Genomic DNA, 21,951 nt, shown 5'->3' on the forward strand with positions numbered 1-21,951 from the left:
GTGGTAGTGGGAAGGGAAGGTTGAAAATCACTGCTCTAGATCCAGTTGTTACTGAAATATTTTGCTTGAGAAAAATTGTCATTGGCCCATTTCCTTTGGAGTTATGAAACCGTGCACATAACAAGTCAATGAGGTACGATTAAAACAGTGGTTTTCAAACTTTTTCTTTCCACCCACAAACCACCTTAAGTAATCCCTTACTAATCACAGAGCACATGCCATAGGGATTACTTAAGGTGGAATGTGAGTTAGGGGGAGAGTTTGAAAACCACTGATCTAAATAATTCGTTAATTTAATTTAAATGTAGATATACAGAACTGTAACAGGTCCTACCAACCTATGAGCCACTTTTGACCAAATTAACGTACATTTTTGGAGGGTGGGAGGACACTAGAGCAAACAGAGGAAGCCCATGCAGACAGCGGTGGATTCAAACCCAGGCCACTCGTACTGTAGTAGTGCGGCACTAACTCTACATTAACCATGCCACCCTCTTTGATGGCCAGTGCAGACTGTGTGGGCTGAAGAGCCAGTTTCTACATTGTATGACTCGATGATTTCCTTAACATTCCCCTGAAGGTGTCTTAAACTGCTGTTCACTGGGCAATCTTCCCAGTTCCCATCCCTGCATAGGAGGAGGAGAAAGGCGACTGATGGGACTGGTAAACAGTCAGGTACATCTTACAGACTTGTTCTTCACATTAGGACCCCACTCTTTTGGCTGAGATCCGTATGTAGATCTGCCTCCATTTTGCTCTCATTGTCACCCCATCAGGGCAAGTACCATAGGCCACACCAGTGACTAGCAACGGGCATCGACAGCACATGGGCGTGTCTCCACTTCCCTCATTTGTTTCCATTGGTCAGTTTCACCAGGGTAACATGGATTAAACTTAAAAACTGAGGTTGCTGGGAACACTTAGCAGGGCAGCTGGCTTTAACGGGAGAAGCCAGCCACTTAAAGGATTCAGAAAGGGGAAGTGTGGTGGTTTCAGTGAGGGAGAGGGAGAGACACTTGGCCCTAGACATCAGTTTGAATGCAAAGGTGTGAGGCCAAGCTGGTAACCCACTCATCTGGACCATTTGCTGGGAGGCCCAAAAAGGGAATGATCGAAGAATAGTGAATACATGTGGAATCGGATCTGGATAATGGAACCCCACCCAGTAATGGAAGAGGTGGCTGCCTCTTTCCAGACACAACAAGTTCTTCTGCTGCCGAGCAAATTTCCGGTGAATCTTTTAGCTTTCCATCCAGAAGACGGGGAAGTTCTCCCTCGACTTTCATCCCAACATCACTAAAACCAATCCTCTGGTTACTGTCAACTTGCTGTCTGTGAGGTGGATTGCCAGCATAACGTTCTGTATTCTAACAGAGGCTGCACTTCACTGGCTTATGGAATGCCCTTCAGTTGCAAGAGACACAATGCAAATCTATTCAGCTAATACATCAAGTGAGAAGGTAAGAGCTAAGGAATGGGGCAGGAGTGGGTGTCAGAGCACTGGTGCCTGCTGCACAATTCAACAAGATCACGGCTAGCCAGAGCCCTATCCACTCTCCCACAATCCTACGCCTTCTGATCAGCTCAGCACCCAAAATTCTATCGCCCACAGCCTCAAGCTACTCAATGATTAAAGCAGTGGGAGGGAAAGGGGGGGGGGGAGCATTCCAAACATCGACACCTCCAAAGGCTTAATCCTTGCTACTGTGAATCCACTTCTGGCAGGAAATATCAAATGTTTCCGTTATTTTCTAAGTTTCTGGATAAGAATTAAACCCACAGCCTGCTGACTCAGAGACAACGGTACCATCCACTGAATCATGACTGACAAAAATAGCAGGGAACTACAAATCCAACAGGGATTGAACTGTGTTTTAGATTCCCATTGTGAGGAAGATTCCCATCAGCCGAAAGTAAGAGCACTGGACTCCAAAGGTGGGTGTCTTCCAAAGACCTATCTCTTGTCCCAAGAGAGGAGTGACACACTTTTATACAACTGCATTCTCACACAAAATCATACCCTTTGTCTCCCTGAGTCTATGCACCCAGTTAGACCAATCCCGCACGCCAGTTAGACCAATCCCACACGCCAGTTAGACCAATCCCGCACGCCAGTTAGACCAATCCCGCACGCCAGTTAGACCAATCCCGCACGCCAGTTAGACCAATCCCGCACGCCAGTTTTATTCTCCCTACTTTCCCTCAACTGCTCCTGGATTCTAGAACCCTAGAACACCACTGCACAGAAAACAGGCTATTCATCCCCTCTAGTCTGCGACAAAATATCATTCCCCAAGACCCACTGACCTGCACCCGTTCCATAACCCTCCAGGCCGCTCCCATCCATGTATCTATCCAATTTATTCTTAAAATTTAAGAGTGAGCCCGCATTTACCATGTCAGATGGCAGCTTGTTCCACAGTCCCACCACTCTGAGTGAAGTTCCCTCTAATGTTCCCCCTAAACCTTCCCCCTTTCACCCTAAGGCCATGACCTCTCGTATTTATATCTCCTAATCCGTGGAAAGAGCCTACTCACATTTACGCTGTCTATACCCCTCATAATTTTGTAAACCTCTATCAAATCTCCCTTCATTCTTCTATGCTCCAAGGAATAATGTCCTAACCTGTTTAATCTTTCCCTATAACTCAACTCCCGAAGACCTATCAACATCCAAGTAAATCTTCTCTGCACTCTTTCAATCTTACTGATATTCCTCCAGTACTTTGGTAACCAGAACTGCATACATTACTCCAAATTTGGCCTCGCCAATATCTTATACAACCTCACCATAACATCCAACTCAATACTTTGATTTATGAAGGCCAAGCTTTCTTTACAACCCTTTCCACCTGTGACGCCACTTTCAGGGATTTAAGTATTCCCAGATCCCTTTGCTCCTCCGTACTCCTCAGTGCCCGACCATTTACTGTGGATGTTCTACCTTGGTTTGTCCTTCCAAAATGCAACACCTCCCACTTTGTCTGCATTAAATTCCATCTGTCATTTTCTGGCCCATTATTCCAGTTGGTCCAGATCCCTCTGCAAGCTTTGAAAAACATCCTCGCTGTCCACAACACCTCCAATCTTAGTGTCATCGGCAAACATGCTGATCCAGTTTAGCATATTATCATCCAGATCTTTGATTATAGGCAACAAACAACAGTGGTCCCAGCACCAATCCCTGAGGAACACCACTAATCACAGGCCTCCAGTCTGAGAAGCAACCATCCACTACCACTCTCTGTCTTCTACCACACAGCCCATTACGTATCCAGTTTACAACCTCTCCATGGATACCTAGTGCCTTAACCTTCTGAACCAACCTTCCATATGGGACCTTGTCCATGTAAATAACATTCACAGCCTTTCCTTCTACTTGGTAACCTCCTTGACAAACTCTATAAGATTCATTAAACATGACCTACCATGCACAAAGCCATGCTGACCATCCTTAATCAGACCTTGGCTGTCCAAATACTTGTATATTCAATCTCTCAGAACACCCTCCAATAATTTACCTACTTCTGACATTAGGCTCACCAGCCTGTAATTTCCTGGTTTACTTTTGGAGCCTTTTTTTTAAACAGAATAACGTGAGCTACCCCCCAATCTCCAGCACTTCTCCAGTGGCTAAGGACATTTTAAATACATCTGCCAGGGCACCTTTATTTGGTGTAAGGCAGCAAACACCTTCTCTTTATATCTTCCATGCCACTACTGCTTGTTTCCCTTCCTTCGTTATACACTATGTCTGTTTCCTGTGTAAATACTGACACACTGACCTCCTCTTGTAGAGGAGCCAATTATCCCACCAACCTGCTTGGCTTTGGGATGTGGGAAACCCATGTAGTCACAAGGAGAAGATGCAAACTCTACACAGGTAGTACCAGAGGATTTAACCTGGGGACAGTGGAGCTGTAATTCTACAATTTATTGATGAGACTGTTCTAGAATGTCCAACCGGGTGGCACGGTTAGTATGGCGGTTAGCACAACACCTCCACTATGCCAGCAACCGGGTTTTGAATCTGGTGCTGTCTGTAAGGAATTTGTACATTCTTCCCATGTCTGCATGGGCTTCTTCTGGGTGCTCCAGTTCCCACTACCACCACCCCTCTCAACATCCAAAATGTACCAGGGATTGTAGGTTAATTGGATGTAATTGGATGACAAGGGCTCGTGGGCCGTATGTCTCATGGAAAGGATACAGAAAAGATTCACAAGAATGGTGGACTTGAATTTTAAGGGAGAGGTTGGATACACTGGGACTTTACTCTTTGCAGTGGAGACGGCTGATGGAAGATCTTGCAAAATAACAAGTGGCATAATTAAAATCATTTTCATTGTCCGTTTTAATCAACAAAGGGAGATCTAAAAGTCGAGGGCAGAGTTTTCAGGTGAGAAGGGAAAGATCTGACGGTATCTGAAGGGCAGATTTTTTTTTTATATACAGAGAGTGGTGGCTGTGTGGAATCCAACTGCCAGAGGAAGTGGTAAAGGTGGACCGCTGGTTGGAAGAAATTTAGGCAGGTGCTTAGATAATAAAGGTTTATAGGGATATCGGCTGGGGATGAGATGACTTGGTCATCTTTAGATGTTGGGCTGAAGGGCCTGCATACACGGTGCCTTGTCCAAAGGACGGGGGGGGGGGGGGTGGTGTGGGGGGGGGGGAGGCTATTCCTTGGTGCCCCCTCAGCTAAAATAGGGACAAGAATGTAACATCAAAAAGGAAAGGAACGGATTACTGTTACATAACGGTGAAGCAAATTTGTTGAAAATATCATAGATGTGTTCAAGAGGTCAACGGCTGCTTAAATGAGCAAGAAACAATCTGAGAGCCGTGCACGCAGAGAGTGGTAGGAAGCAGATACACGTTTTAATGCTGTAGATTTTATGTAATTCTATTTGTATAGATCAATGTCATTGTTGCATGCTTTGTTCTCTAGTTGATAATGGAGTGAGAAGGACACTGTGTATCCTCGTGATGTTCCCAATCATAAATCATTAGCCTGTCACATTAGGAATAATTTGTGTCTCGTAAGCAAATGTTGTGATTTGAGCTACTTGGAACCTGTCTGGGAGCGTGAAGACATCATAATGAGAGCAAACTAAACCTGCATGATTAACCTGCTGTGTGGGTGGAGTTGGCACCTGGAATTCAGCTGCGATCCCACTGTGAAGTATTCAGTGTACGATGCATTGTTTCCTTGGTCAGAGTGCCCTTCAGACCCAGCAGGACTCTGCCCATAAGCACCTGTCCAGAAAACCTCAGGACACATCAGCGTACTGAGTTGTCTGCTGAGGCACCAAGTAAGAGTACATGGGGTGTCCCTCGGTGTACTGAAGTGAGCCATCATCTCCCTTTGGGAAAAAAAGGCGAGGAGATCCAGGATCCGTGCAATGGGGTGATGGGATGGTCAGAGCCCTCCGTCAGGACTGGAAGTGTGGTGGAGAGAGAGCTGATGTGATGAGGACATGGTGGGGGTGGGGGGAGTAAAGCCTGGGCTAGTGGGAGTTTGGTGGACCAGGGAGAGGGGAAGGGTTACAGACGCCAACCATTGGTGGACCAGGGAGAGGGGAAGGGTGACAGACGCCAACCATTAGTGGACCAGGGAGAGGGGAAGGGTGACAGACGCCAACCATTGGTGGACAAGGGAGAGGGGAAGGATGACAGACACCAACCATTGGTGGACTAGGGAAAGGGGAAGGGGGATGGAGAAAAGCAAATTGACTGGCAGATGTCAGTGGGGGGGGGGGAGAGAGAGAGAGAGAGAGAGAGAGAGAGAGAGAGAGAGAGAGAGGGGGGGAGAGGGGGAGAGAGAGAAGAAGAAAAACAAAGGGGTGAGGTGGAAGGAGATGAGTCATACAGTGAGATGGGTGATAGGTAGAACACCCACCCCCACCCTACTTTGGTTTCTCATCCCTACCTCCACCTCCCCCCCCCCCACCCAACTCAGCCATTTGGTTCCACCTGATCTCTCCTTATAACACCATTCTCACCTTCCCTGCTTCTCAGCTTCCAGTACTGGCAGCCTTCATTCCCACTTTCTTTGATATTAACTGTCCTTATTCTGTTTTAATTTAGACTGGGAGCAGATTTGAGGGGTCGCAGGTTACTTCTGCTCCTGTCCACATTGAGTGCTCTGCCCCAGAGCAGGCACTGCTCCACAATTAATCATTCTCTGATTGGTGTGTGGAGTTCCCACTGCTCCAGTTGCTTGCTGCAGCACGGGAAGTCGAAGGATGAGGGGATGGTCCTGATCCAATTCCATCTCATCCTTACAGTTTGAATCCCATACCTCCAGCATCCCAGGGCTGCTTGTAATGTATGTGTGTGTCCAAACAGTCCTTACGTCCTGTCAAACCAATAGAGAGTACGTGAAGAACCAAAAAGAGATAGGAACACCTGTGATAGTAGATAGACTTTTAAATGCTTAGGCAATTAAGGGAGGTTAGTGAAGGAAAGAGGAATAGAGGTAAAAGGCCTCAATGGATGCAACCCTATTTTGCTTCTTTTTCTTATTGTCCTTGCATTAATACTCACACTGGACTTATCCCACCCTCTCAGGGCACACGTCCCTTTGAGAACATCAAAGGGACTGTAAAAAAAATTCTCTTGTTGTCGGGTTCAAACTGGAATCACCGACCATTCTTTTCTCCCATACGGATGCTATTCAACTTGCTGAGTTCCACCAGGAGTGCATTACTCCAGATTCCTGCGCCTGCATTCTCCTGTGTGCCTTTTCAAAACTGTGGACAACTTAAATCTGGAAATAACTTTGTTGCATGAATTACTCTTTACCAAAAGGGTATTTCTGTGTCCTGCATTAGATCTCAGTATCTACAGATTTACTCATTTAGCTATAATTGTGTTGTCAGTTCTGTGTGCAGTTCTGGTCGCCTAATTATAGGAAGGATATAAACAGAGTGGAGAGAGTGCAGAGAAGGTTTACCAGAATGTTGCCTGGGTTTAAGCATCTGGAGTATGGGGAGAGATTGGACAGATTGGGTCTTTATTCTTTGGAGCGTAGAAGGTTGAGAGGGGATTTGATAGAAGTATTTAAGATTATGAAAGGGATAGACAGAATGGATGTGGATAGACTATTTCCGTTAAGAGGAGGAAAGTTTAAAACAAGAGGACATGAGTTAAGAATTAAGAGGCAGAGGTTTAGAGGTAACATGAGGGGGAACTTCTTTACTCAGAGAGTGGTAGCTGTGTGGAATGATCTTCCGGGAGAAATAGTGGCGGCGGAGTCAATTGTATTATTTAAGAAAAGGTTGGACAGGTATATGGATGAGAAGAAGATGGAGGGTTATGGGCATTGTGCAGGGAGGTGGGATTAGAAAGGGGTGTTTGGTTCGGTGCGGACTAGAAGGGCCTAATGGCCTGTTTCCGTGCTGTAATTGTTATGTTATGTTATGTTATGTTAGGTCTCACGTCTTCACCTTGTCACTTGGTTGTATTACATATGCTTCCATTTTCATTTGAGTGGGACTGTCACTTTAAGAGAACAAATCAGGCTGTAGGTCCCGGAGATTGACTGTGGGTTGGCAGGCTGAGGACAGCATGTACCCAAGTTCGATACTTCTGAGGAGAGAGCAAGTGCCTGGAGGCACAGGTGTGTAAGACTGCGTAACCAGCCTATTAATGCAACAGTATGCTGCTTGCTCAGGGGCCATTTTTAAGGAGACAGCACAGGAGCAAGGAGCTCTTTGAAAGGATACTGTGGTGAAGTAGCCTCATATGGTAATAGACAATTTGTCTGATTTCTCCATGTTGTAGGGAAATGAATATGTCACACTGTGACCAAACGGGAAGATTACTTTGGACAGTAGACCCGCAAAAGCATTTTGGAAGCAGGAGAAATAGTGCATTTGGCTGACCCACAAAAGGGTCCTGGAAGCTTTGTGAAAATCTCTTGCTTCATGTCCCCTATGCAAAGAAAAGGGGGGGGGGGGGGTTGGCTTGTCTTTTTCCTGAAAAGGACATTTCTCTGGAAGCAACTCGACAAGGATTTTGTGAGTTTAAAACAATCTGTCACCCTGTGTAGAGCTCGTCGAAAGAACCAAAGACTTGTTGATCCAAACCAAGGCTTTTATTAGCAAAAGACCGGAGCTCTTCACAGGTGGCCGACCAGTCCGGAATGATCCGACCTGGCTAGGGACACAACCCTTTAAGGCCCAGACAATAGGTGTGGCTTAGCTCTCAGCCAATCGCTGTAAGCACAGTCTAGATACAGTAACTATATACACTGTGTACATTGGTGATAGATCTGTACTATCACACCCTGGTTTCTCCCACCTCATTTATAAACACTTCTTTACCTTAATTTAAGAGTCTTTGGATCAAAACTGGATTACTGAGACTGGAGTTTGAACTGCCTTTCAAGAATTCGTCCTGAACTGTAATGGCTTGGGGTATTTCCGCACACACACACACACACACACACACACACACACACACACACACACATATATTTGCACATAGTTGGGGGTTAAGTTTAGATAAGTTTAGGTAAGTTTAGATAAGTTAGATAAGATGTTATATTATTGATACTTAATAATAAAAATATTTTAAATATAACACTGTCTAGGCTCATTTCTATTGCTGCTGTCTGAGTACATAACAGTTGATTAAGCCCATCCTTATGTATTCATATTTAAATTTAAACATGCAGCATGGTAATGGGTTCTTTTGGCCCACAAACCCTTGAAGCCCAATTACACCCAAGAGACCTACTGGTAAGTTTTGAAGGGTGGGAGGAAACTGGAGCCCAGTCTCCTCAGAGACTGTGTGGGATTCATACACCAGTCCTAGTCATTGGCGCTGTAACAGCGTTGTGCTAACCGCTATGCCAACTGTGCCATCCCGGATGATTCTCCAGAAGGATACCTGTTCTGCCTTCTCGGCCATCTCCATGGCTGTAACTGGAAAACTATCGACAACTTTCAATGTGAAGATCTTGTTTTTCTCCCTGTTTCCGAGTTCTCTTGGAGTAAGAGACCTGCGACGGTGGTTTGTTCTCAAGTTCTATATTCAATCATCCATTCGCATTGTGCAAAGTGAGTGAACTTATGGCCAGGAGTTAGTAACAAAACCTCTGACCAAGTCAAAGGTCTGAGTCCACAGAGAGAGTTGTGACAGTACTTTCACACACCATAAGGTGTTTTGTGTAGGAGATATGCATATGTTAATTTTTAAAGTTCAATGACCCACCTACCTATTCTTGATTCAGTTGAGTTGATGACAGATCTGATAACATGAAAGCTTTGGTTCTTGTCAATAGCCCCTTTCACACCGCCATATTGAACCAGCCAATTTATCAGGTCCATAGTGGGTAATCTGGCAGTGTGAAAGGTCCAAACCAGGCAGGGTGAGTAAAAATCAACTGGGCTCTGTTTCTTGGTGGGGGCAAGTGTTAGAGCCTGGCCGAGTGAACTCGCTAATTACCTTGTGGTGGTGTGAATACTCAACTAGCTCTACCAGGTATCACTAGTGACATCAGTGCCTGCGTGTGTGCGTCAGTGTAGTGGGAGAAAGGTCAGCGGTCAGATAGTTTGGAGATAAAGGTCCAGGTAAACTTTTAGTGTGATTTGTAGTGCAGTTGAAGGATTTTAGAGTGGCTTTTGGACCACAGTGTGTAATGCTGTTAGTTTTATCAACTTTGGAAGTCTTTAGAGTATTCTTAGTGTAGTGGAAAGACTTTAGTGCAGCGTTACAAGTGCAGACTTTGACAGTTTTGATAATGGCAGACAACTGGGGGGGGATGGAGAGGTGTGGAGCTGTTCTCCATAAGAGCGATGGCAGAGATGGCCAAACATTTTACTGGCACTGTAAGAGATGGCCTAATGTATCAGAGGATAGCTGCCAGGCTCAAGGAGGCTGAGTTTTTAAGGACAAAACTTAAGATATAAATAAACTGAAGAATCTGCACAAGAGATTTCTTCAGGTGAATGGTCACAATCGTAAGAGTGGAAGAGGCTAGATGGAGTGGCCTCACCTTGATTTTGGCCTACCAGATCTGGGGTGTCAGCCCATTGGCATCCCCTGTGGCACTGAGATCAAACGTGGATAGGCCGTCCCAGCGAGACCCTCATCTCCAGCGAGCCGGACCACCAGGGCAAGACTGGCCACACCAGTGGGACAGGTTTGCCCAGGGATGGACAACCCCAGAAAGGTGCACAACCCCCCCCTACTCCTGGGAGGCACCTCCTCCAGTGAGATGACCCCACAGCCCAAGCCCTCAACTAGTGCGAGGGACATGTCCACAGACGCCACGGTCCACACCACGACGTCTACGGCAGAGCTGCAACAGCAGCCAGGTAATTGTGCGTGAATACAATTTTTCCAAAGTGAATAGTCATCTGGCTTCTTTCTCTGCAGGATCAGAGAGGAGGAGGAAGGGGAGGAGACCTGCCAGGTCGCAAGGAGGTTGCCACGGAGATCAGGGGGCTGCTGATGGGAATCAAACAGGATAACCAGGAATGTGACTGCCTGCGTCAGGAGAGGGGAGCAGAGGGGGAGGAGAGGATGCAGCGGGCACACCATAGTGTGTTGGAGTGCAGCATGGATCGGTTTGCAAGAATGACTGCAAGCCTTCAACGCGCTGTCCAGGAGCAGCTTGGAATGATGCGTGAAATGGTGTGTTTGATGGGCCCTCCTGCACACTTCCTCATGCCGCAATCCTCCCTCCACCCCCATTTATCATCTGCCTCCCACCCCCCCTTCCAACATCCAACCTCCCCAATGAACAACAACACCTGCAATACCCTCTTGCCTCCCCACCTCAATATTATTCCTTTCCAGCGACCTGGGGAGAGCAGCAGGCCTCAATCGGAGGTGGGGGGGGGGTGCGGGGGGAAACCGAATCCTTCAGTCCTCCCTCTTCCTATCTCCATTACTTGCAGGAAGGGTAATATTAAGCCAGGTCACTACATCGTTTTGTCCTGTGAACCTTTTGTTTGTGGTTATACAAGTTTTTCGCAGTTAACAGTTACAAATGTTTACTATGAATAGTAAATAGTAAATCTTGAAATGACTCTTTTGCCAGCCCATTTTACTGGCAACGGTTGTCCCTCTTGTACAAGGGCACTATGAAGTGCCCTAGTTGTCTTGCTACAAATTGCACTGAAGTAGCTCCCCTTTTTACTGGCAACAGTGGACCTCTTTTAAATTTGTGATTTTCCCCACGTGTCTTGTTACGTTTTGAAATAAAGTTTGCACCTCGTTGTATTGGCAACAGTTCTACATTTTTTTAAACCTTGATCATGTGCACTACTTGTTACATTTTGCAATAAAGGTGAACTTAAAGGCTCTACCTTTGACTAATGTTTACAGAAATAGTCATAATAGCCTCGCAGAGTCTGGGGAGCATGCGTCGACGAGGAAGTCTCTCTGGCTCAAGGGGATCCATTAATGTTCCACTCAGGCAAGAAGTGCTCCTTGTTAATCTCACATATATTATGCAGGCAATAAAAAGGTCAGGCACTAAAGCAGTACTGATGTCAAGTTGTTGGCCCCACCTACCCCCTCAGGAATTGGTGGATGAAGGGGTTCACAAACCACCACTATCCGTGTCAAGCTCAGGCAGTTGTTGAATTTTCGCACCCATCAATTGAGAGCGTGGTGGTTCATGAACCCCTTCGTCCGCCAATTCCTGAAGGGGTAGGTGTGGCCCCTGATCGGACGGGCAGCGACTCCCACACCATCCACAGACCTGGGAACCTGCGGCCAGAGCAATGCAGAAGTTCAGGTATCTCATTCAGCCCCTTCATAGGTCTATATATACACACATTTGTGACCATTCCATGCACATGTCACAAGGAGACACTTTCTATTTGCTTGAGCTATGTGCACATCACTGCAGAATGGGGCATACTTATTTACCTCATGAGGGAAGAGATACCCACCTGTATCTTCAGCCTTCCTGTAAATGGGTGAGTTGGCTAAAACTCGAACATCATATATGTGACCAGGCCATCTGTGAGGCTGAAATAACAGAAGCAAAAATGCAGAAGATGGATAATTTTAGCTCTTTCCTTACTGGCCAGCCATGGTCAACAACAGCCTGAACAATAACAGATTGTAGTGGGCTGTTGTTTCATCATGTAGAGCTATGATGGGAATATGCGTCCCGTCAACAGCACCAGCACATATCGGATAATATTTTTCTGCAAGCTCATGCCCCAATTGGCAGGTTGATAAAATGCTGCATAAGGGTCGACCTCAAAGTGACAGTAATTTGGGATACTGCCATACACACAGCAGATAAACCCACATTAAAGAGAACACTGATCGATATGGGGTGGCATAACAGCACAAAGCAATGGCAAGTCAGTGCTGAGCTTCCATAGGCTTTCTGAGGTTTGTTACCCCGTGCATCAATTCTGACTCGAGGAGCTCATATAAAAAGCTGAAGGTGCTCTTAGACATTTGAAAATGTCTGCTGCTGTTCATCTTCAAATTTACATTCGATGTTAGCCCAGAACACGGGCCCCTTTGGTCTCTCTCTCTCTCCTCCACGTTGCTCTACTTTTAAAATGATGTTCAAATTAACCAGAAGTCTACGTCTTCGGCCAGGCAGCTCAGCCTGCGTTTTTAGCCAACTCCTCCCTGCTCCTCCTCATATTCTCTGGGAACAAATGGTCGTCTTCATCCGGAGTTTGCGGCATATTAGTGATCTATAAATTGACAACGCTACCCTGTCTTGTACGCAAGCCGCAGATTTGCAGGGGCAACCTCCGAAAATCATGATCGTTTGCCATTACTAGCTGTGCAATTACACTTCCGGTGTGCACATAACGTGCCACTCGTGATGTCACCGCTGGGGGAATGGGCCCACTTCCAGCCACAAGATCCAGGTTAAACAGGATCTGGTATGAAAGGCTTACCAGGTACTGCATGCCCGGTCAGTTTACCTGGTTCCTAGGAGAATGGGCGAGGTTTGGCAGTGTGAACGGGGCTAATGTCACATAGAAATCCTGTGACTTAGGCAGGGTGCTTTGCTCGTTGTCAGCTGCCTGTTCAATGCCACCACACAGTCTAACAGTCTCGTCCCCTGAGGCTCCAGCACAGCTGCCACTCTGCCTTCTCTTCACTAGAACTCCACTTCAATTTAATTTATCAGCCTCTCCCTCCACTTGCTCCTTCAGTGTGAACAAGACAGATGGAGGCTCACAGTGGTTGATTTTTGCACCAGCAAGGTATGATACTCATTTGGTGGTCCCCTGAAGCAACACGTAAAATGGTGGAGGAACTCGGTGGGTCAGTCAGTATACGCGAAAGGAAATAGAGGGTTAACGTTTCAGGGCAGATCCCTGATGAAGGGGTGATGGATCAAATCTTTGCTTTCTATGGGTGTTGCCTGACCTGCTGAGTTCCTCCAGCATTTGGCAAATTGCTCCAATCCATCTAGTTTACCTTTGGGTTCACCACAATGTTGAACATGGGCCTGATTTCTAAGCAACTATTCAGGACAGCTTTCCAGTCCAGTTTCAGTTCCCTGAACCAGTCTTTATCCATCACTGTTGGTCAATCAGTGTAACCAGGTGTATCCATTGCTTGATGACCATTGAGATGCACTAAACATTGGCTTGTACATGGGATCCTTTACCAGTTAATTCATGTTCATTTACATCCAGGCACGATTCGTCTTAGTGCATCTGACATTTGCTTCAAACTTATCTGCACATCCAACTACATTATCCCATACACAATATTTACCAACAGAAGTCGATTCTTAAAGATTTGCTTACAAACTGCATGTTTTACTCACAGAATTGTGGAGGGTCATTTTCATCCACAACATGTTTTATCTTTGACCTCCTACCATCTGGAAGGAGGAACATTGGCATCAAAGTCAGAACTGCCAGGCTGGGAATAGCTTCTTCCCACAGGCTGTGAGATTGATGAATGATTTCCTGTAACCATGGTCTCTTATAAATTAAATGAGTAAAAATTCCAAAATATATACATTTAAATTATATTATATCTATGTATATATGTGATTAATATGTGTTATGTATTGTGCGGTGTGTTTGTGTCTGTATGTGTGTGTGTGTAGCTGTGTGTGTGTGATTCTGTGTGTCTGTGTCTGAGTGTGTGTGTCTGTGTGTGCAAGTATCTCTGTCTGTGTGTGGGGGTCTGTGTCTGTATCTGTGTGTGTGTGCACGCACATGTGTGTGTACATCTCTGTGTGTTTGTGTCTGTGTGTATGTGGCTGTGTGTCTATGTGTGTCTGTGTCTGTGTGTGTGGCTGTGTGTCTGTGTGCTTGTGTGTATGTGTCTGTGTGTGTGTGCTTGTTTGTGTATGTGCCTGTGTCTGTGTGTGTCTGTGTGTGGCTGTGTGTATGTGTGTGTGGCTGTGTATGTGTATGTGTGTGTGGCTGTGTGTGTGTGTGTGTGTGTGTGTGTGTGTCTGTGTGTGTGGCGTGTGTGTGTGTGTGTGTGTGTGTGTGTGGCTGTGTGTGTGTGTCTGTGTGTGTGTGTGTCTGTGTCTGTGTCTGTGTGTGTGGCTGTGTCTGTGTGTGTGTGTGTGTGTGGCTGTGTGTATGTGTGTGTGTGTGTGTGTGTGTGTGTGTGTGTGTGTGTGTGTGTGTGTGTGTGTGTGTGTGTCTGCCCTGTGCTCTGGAGAAAGGCTTCTTCATCTGGTTGTGTTTATGTAGAGTCAGATGATAATAAACTTGAACTTGAATAAGGTGAATACACTGAAATGAATCAGCAAAGAATATTGAATTAAAGAGATCCTATGGGCCATTCCCTTATTTTGCTCAACTTTCGTCCACAGAGATTAAAAAAGTAACAAACATTGGTCACAACATCTCTACATTTTTCACCATCGTCCCCTTAAAACTGATCAACAAACTCCAAGACCTGGGACTCAACACCCCATTGTGTAATGGGATCATGGATTTCCTCACCTCCAGACCACAATCAGTGAGGATCGGTAAGAACATCTCCTCCACAATCTCCATCAGTACCGGAGCACCACAGGGCTGTGTTCTTAGCCCCCTGCTCTACCCACTTTACACCCATGACTGTGTTGCTCAGTACATCAACAACACCATCTACAAATTTGCCGATAGTACCACGGTAGAGGGTTATATAAAGAAAGGTGATGTGTCAGGATGCAAGAGGGAGATTGAAAACTTGGCTAAATGGTGCACCGACAACAACCTAGCACTCAATGTCACCAAAACTAAGGACCTGATGGTTGATCAGAAAGGGAAAGCCAGAAGTGTATGATCCAGTGATCATTGGGGGATCAGAGATGGAGAGGGTGAGAAAATTTAAATTCTTGGGAGTCACTATCTTTCCTGGACCCAACACACCAATGGCATCGTGAAGAAAGCACGTCAGCACCTCTACTTCCTTAGGAATTTACAGATATTTGGTATGACACTGGAAACTCTGGAAATTTTCTACAGGTGTGGTGGAAAGTGTGCTGACCAGTTGCATCATGGTCTGATATGGGGACACCAATACCCCTGAGCATAAAGCCGGGCAAAAGATACTGGACACAGCCCAGGACATCACAGGAAAAACCCTCCCTACCATTGATAACATCTACAGGGAATGTTGCCATTGGAGAGCAGCAGCAATCATCAAGGATCCACATCACCCAGCCCACACTCTGTTCCCGATCAGGAAAGAAGTCTAGGTGCCACAAGACTCACACCACCAGGTTCAGGAACAGCTGCTACCCTCCACCATCAGACCCCTCAACAACAAACCCAATCAGGGACTCATTTAAGGACTCTTACCTTTGCACTTTATTGATTTTTTTAATTCTCTCTGTATTGCACAGTCAATTTGTTTACTTTAGTTATCTGTTTAGATTTCTTTATTTGTTTACATGTTTATGCTGTGTACAGTTTTTTTGCACTACCAATAAGTGGTAATTCTGCCTCACCCACGGGAAAAAGAATCTCAGGGTTGTGCAGGTACTCCCTGACTTACAATCGTAATTGGGGCCGAAAGATCAGTTGTATCACAAAATGGACTTAAGTCAGAATTATCCCCATGCATGTCGAGTACTGAAGCCTTAAAGCAAATATTTCAATCAAATGTTGTATTTGAAAAACTATAAAGGGGATTCAGGGCATGTAAGAGCTAAAATGCACGTGCTTACTTTGTTAGTCGGCATCCCGGGGTCTATAGGCTGGGTGCAGCCATCTTGATTCTTGTGTGCATGCGCAAGTCTTCGGTTGGTGCATGCACGGTGGGTTCACCTATTGGAGTTTGGTTGGCACAAGCGTAAGAGTTAAGAGCCCTGACAAAATTTAATTTGCACCCATAACTTTTGCGCATGCGCCAAACAAACTCCAATAGGCAAACCCAAAGACCAACAAAATAAGTTTGCACATTTTGGCTCTTACATGCCTTGTATCTCTGCTATAGTTTGTTAAATATAATATAAACCACGTAAATTTTATATTTTTTCTTATATAGAATTTTTTTTAAATTTAGTCGTATGTGCGGATGGACATAAGTTGCATAGGTCAGAAGTCAGGGAGTATCTGTATGTGATGTCATGTCCGTACTCTGACCATAAACCTGAAATCTTTCAAGGAACTACCATCACCAGCTCCATCATGAACAGTGCAGACAATTAAGTGGTGGAACTCGGCCAGACAAGGAACTCAAATGCAACCTCCTCCCACTCTATCTTCCACCTCACCTCCATGGCAACTTTTCTAGTCGCTCCACTTCTTCAGCGTCTGACTCACTTCCCCTGTGGTCACCGTGGCAACCTCCTGTCAGCGGCAAGCTCCACAGGTGGCCTCCATCAGGGAAAGGCGCAGGTAAAGTTCCATGCATGATTCAGGTTGTGAACCACTCTCGCCAGCCGTAACGGAGGTGGCCAACGATTTGCAGTGGTTTTTTTTGCTGAATCATTACACCCAGTTAATCCCATAAAATAATTGACTGTTGATTTCTATGTAAGCATTCCTTGTTTTCCATTGTGTTAAAAAAAATCTTCCAAATGTAACGTGGTTTTCACACGAATGGTATCCCTGTGCTCTTAAACACTGTCAACTTGTGCAGAAGCTTTCTCATTATCCCCATCAATGTCCTCTGCATTATTTCCTTGAAAAAAGCATTTCAGGCATTCTATGTCAGAACTGATCACATACCCAATTATATCTGCCACAGCTTGCATGGAACAGCTCGTGGCTAAGCAACAACTTTGCCCTCTTCCCGTTCTGGCAATAGCCCAGTTGCTGCTTAAGTTACACAATGGAACTATTTTTCCTGTTTTTTATTTTGTTTAATTGGCATTGCTCCTTGGAAAGCAATATCAATTGGGGACTGAAACCAATCCCTAAGTGGCATCAAAGACGAAGCAAATGTCTGCAGGTTTCCATGCTCCTGCACTAACCTGGCAGGGGAGAATCGGTGGTCAGGAGGGTCGATCTCCCAGGATGAGGCTCTCCCATCGCACTTCGGGTGTGCTGACGCCTGCAATTCCCCTAAATGCCGGACACTCGACTGCAAAATTTGTGGCAGTGGGGGACTGCGTTCGTGCTCTTTTTTAAATGGCGGGGGCTCTGATGGAAATATTTAAAATGGAGGATTGGCGGATTGTGCATGCTTTTCCATTGTGTAAAAAGGGTTCAAGGAATAAACTTGAGTAATTAGTGGCCTATGAGATTGACGTCAGTGGTAGGCAAACTAATGGAAAATATTCTTAGAGATGGGTATTACCTGGAAAGATCTGGTATGATTAGGAACAGTCAACATGGATTTGTGTGTGGAAGGTCATGTTTGACAAATTTTATTGAAATTTTTAAAGAGGTTACCAGAAAGATTGATGTGGTTAAGGCAGTGGATGTTGACTGAATGGACTTCAGTAAGGCCTTTGACATGGTCCCACGTGGAAGGTTCGTTAGGGTGTGAATATGGATGTAGTAAAATGAATTCAACAGCGGCTGATTGGGAGATGCCAGAGAGTGGTGGTGGAGGACTGTTTGTCAGGCTGGAGGCCGGTGGCTAGTGGTATGCCTCAAGGATCTGTACTGGGTCCATTGTTGTTTGTATCCTATATATTAATGATCTAGCTGATGGGGTGATAAATTGGATTGGCAGGTGATACTAAGATCGGTGGTGTTGTGGATAGTGAGGAAGGTTTTCAAATCTTGCAGAGAGATTTGGGCAAGTCAGAAGAGTGGGCTGAAAGTTGGCAAATAGAGTTTAATGCTGACAAATATGAGGTGCTACATTTTGGTAGGACTAATCAAAACAGGATATACATGATGAATGGTGGAGTGTTAAAGAATGCAATTGTACAGAGAGATCTAGGAATAATGGTACACAGTTCCCTGAAGGTGGAATCTCAGGTGGGATAGGGTAGTGAAGAAGGCCTTTGGAAGGCTGGCCTCAGGGCATAGAGTATAAGAGTTGGGAGGTCATGTTAAAATTGTACAAGGCTTTGGGTGAGGCCATATTTGGAATATTGTGTTCAGTCCTGGTCACCAAATTATAGGAAGGATGTAAACAAAATAGAGAGAGAACAGAGAAGATTCACCAGAATGAGACCTGGGTTTCAGCACCCAAGTTATAGAGAAAGGTTAAACAAGTTAGGTCTTTATTCCTTGGAGCATAAAAGGCTGAGGGGGGAATTTGATAGAGGTCTTTAAAATTTTGAGGGGGAAAGATAGAGTAGATTTGGAGAGACTTTTTTCATTGAGGATAGGGGGGGATTCAAACATGAACTGACAGTTAGGGGGCAAAGGGGAAGCTTCTTTACTCAAAGAGGGGGGGTCTGTGTGGAACGAGCTTCCGGTGGAGGTGGTGGAGGCAGGTACAATATTATCTTTTAAGAAAAGTTTGGATAGGTATATGGATGTAAAAGGTACGGCAGGTTATGGGCAGAATAGATGTCAGTGGAACTAGGAGAGTATAAGTGTTTCGGCATGGACAAGAAGGGCCTTGATGGCCTGTTTCCATGCTGTAATTGTTATATGGTCACATGAAATCAAGCCATCCACCTTTTCATGTTGGCCTTCTATCCTTAGCACTATTTACGACATGACTGCATGCACCTATTCCATGCATCAAAGTTCAGAATTATTGTCGGAGAACATACATGACATCAAATCCATCCCTGCGATTCTTTTTCCTGCGGGCCAGGCAGAATGTCTACTTGAAAAAAACTGTACTCGAGAAAAGATACGTATGCAAAAGAGAGAAATGTAAACAAGAAGGAAGTGCAAACAAATTGTGCAATACAGAAAATAAATATTGACTAATAAATAATGCAAATAAAATAAATAAACCTTGTCCTTTAATTACTCTTTTTGGATCACCTCAAGATGTTGATGATTGGCTGAATTCAATTCACAGCCGAATGTTCTCTTTTACTGCACTGATGGCCAGATGTGCTAATTTGATTAATAGAAAGATAATATTCCACCTACACATGCACAATGGCTATTATGTCTTGGTTAACTCTAGAACAAATTAGACAAGAATTCAAATGTTAAGATTCAAAAGACACGGGACCCATTTATGGATTATTATCATAATCTTAAGATTTAGTGTTGTTCTGGAATTTTGCCGCTGTGTTGTCCCTCTCCAAGTTGATTCATACACATCAACTGTCAACCTTGCCCAGAAGAAGGGGGGGGGTTGATTTTTTCTCTCTCTCTTTCCTTTTTATTGTTGTTAAATTTTACTTTATCGTCAAGATTGTGCTCTGAGCTTTCTTATCGTGAGGATTATTTCTTACTTTTCGACAAGGAGGAGACGAGGGGAACATAATCAAGATGGGGAAAATATCACTACGTCGCATCATATTGTAAACACCACAGTTAATGAATATGTTCTCATCTCCTCACACCCTAATCCAAGAAAACAAAACAAAATAAAAGATTGGCATCATATCCTGAGAATGTATTAATAAAAATTAATCATTTGGTCTTGACCAACCAAAGAAAAAGAAATAAAATTAAATATTAGTCCAGAAGGAAAAATAATTCTACTCACTAAGTCATGTGGAAATAATTTATAAAAGGTCGGCAAATCTCTTCGAATTTAACAAAAGTATCAAATGTACGACTCTGAACTTCCTCTAAACTTCAACATGACATAATTTGAGAGAACCATCGAGTCAAAGTAGGTGGATTGGAATCTTTCCATTTAAATAAATGGAAAGATTCTATTTTATTTTATTTAAATGACAATTATTTCTTATCTTTAGCACATTGTATAAGTTGGTTATACTGTAAAATATCAATAAAATATTTTTAAAAGAATAATAAATAATGTGCAAAGAAAGGTCCTTAAGTGAGTCCCTGATTGAGTTTGTTGTTGAGGAGTCTGATGGTGGAGGGGTAGCAGCTGTTCCTGAACCATTTTCCTGATGGCGGCAGCGAGAACAGAGCACGTGCTGGGTGTTGTGGATCCTCGATGATTGCCGCTGCTCTCCAACGGCATCGTTCCCCGTAGTTTTTCTCGACGGTGGTTTTGCCTGTGCTGTCCTATCCCCACTACCTTCTGCAGGGCTTTCTGCTCAGAGGTATTGACGCCCCCCCCCACCCCCCCACACCAGGCTGTGTTGCAGCTGGTCAGCACTCTTTCCACCCCACATCTGTACGTTAGCCAAGCTTTTTGATGTCAAACCCCTGAGAAAGCAGAGACGCTGACATGCTTTCTTCACCAATAACATTAACGTGTTGGGTCCAGGAAAGGTCTTCCAAAATAGTGACTCCCAGGAATTTAAATTTGCTCACCCTCTCCACCCAATGACCACTGGATCGTACACCTCCGATTTTACCCTCATGACATCTACAATCAACTCCTTAAGTTTTGGTGACATTGGGTGCAAGGTTGTTGCTAGTTGTTTTCAATCTCCCTCTTGTACGCTCACTCATCACCCCCTTTTATACAACCCACCACCATGATCCAAGCTTTGCAGAGTATAGCGGAGAGATGCAGAAATTCACAGAAAGAGCTTCAACCCTCCTTCCACCTGTGCAAGCACCATACACTTGCAACACGTGTGATTAACCTCCCCTGCCATTGTGTGGACTCTCTTCCAGAATTCTACTTGCCCTTGTACAAAGAAGATTGCTTCCTGATTTCACTCCAGAGTAGTCCAACTCTAATATCACACTCTACCAGAGTTCCCTCCAAAAAGTCAATGTATTCTAGATATTATTCGATCACTGTTAAATTGTATAACATGCGCTCTCCTATTATCTAACGTGGGCGTCAGTAAGAGTAGAGGAGGGTGAAATAGAAAGAAAATAACACAAATAGTTTGGAAATGAGGAGGGTGTCAAACGGTGGCCGACCTCCAAACTAAAATGGCTCCTTTCCAGTCCTTGCGGTTCTGACTGTAAATAATCTATCGTCAGGCAGAGCTGTTTATTTGTTTTCATGGCTGCTTTTTTTTTAACCAAGAGTAAAAGTAGAGCAATAAAACAAATCAATATTCCACTCAGAAAACAGTGAGATATTGTCGGCTTCCCCACCACTGAAGGACAAGTACAGCTTGGTCTCCTAAAGTCTTACCATGCCAATGGTGGTTCGGGGAATTAAATAATTGTCTGTATAGAAGGGCAGGCAATGGACTGAATGGTCTTTGATTGATGTCTTCTGCCACTTGTATTTGGAAGGTGAGGAACAAGACTAAAACAGATATTTGGATAGAGCACAGGAGTCCATTCAGCCCACAATGCCTGCCCTAGCTCCTTAAAGGGATTGCGGGATGCTCGAGGGAGAAGCTGAAATTGGATGTGTTGGTATTACAGTTGAGTAATGGTGACCACCGTGGCACGAGATAGAAGAGCTGTCCAAAGTTGATTTAAGGAGGACCCCAGCTTTGAAGATGGGGGGACAGCAATGGCAGACGTTTCTGTAATTAATTTGAGAGAGGCAAGACTGATTCATCTCAAAAAGAAGCAGCATTCTAAAGGGAGGATGAGACCACTATGGCTGACAAGG

At 44.8% G+C, this 21,951-nt stretch overlaps 1 non-coding gene across 1 annotated transcript; it reads left to right on the forward strand.

The window, feature by feature from the left end:
- The first annotated feature begins 17,375 nt into the window (after nt 1–17,375).
- LOC138759639 (U1 spliceosomal RNA) lies at nt 17,376–17,539 on the forward strand. The gene has a single exon (XR_011354997.1). It is a non-coding gene; the product is annotated as a U1 spliceosomal RNA (small nuclear RNA).
- The last annotated feature ends 4,412 nt before the right edge of the window (nt 17,540–21,951 follow it).

Source organism: Narcine bancroftii, chromosome 3, assembly GCF_036971445.1.
Source record: "Narcine bancroftii isolate sNarBan1 chromosome 3, sNarBan1.hap1, whole genome shotgun sequence".
Classification (NCBI taxonomy): Eukaryota; Metazoa; Chordata; class Chondrichthyes; order Torpediniformes; family Narcinidae; genus Narcine; species Narcine bancroftii.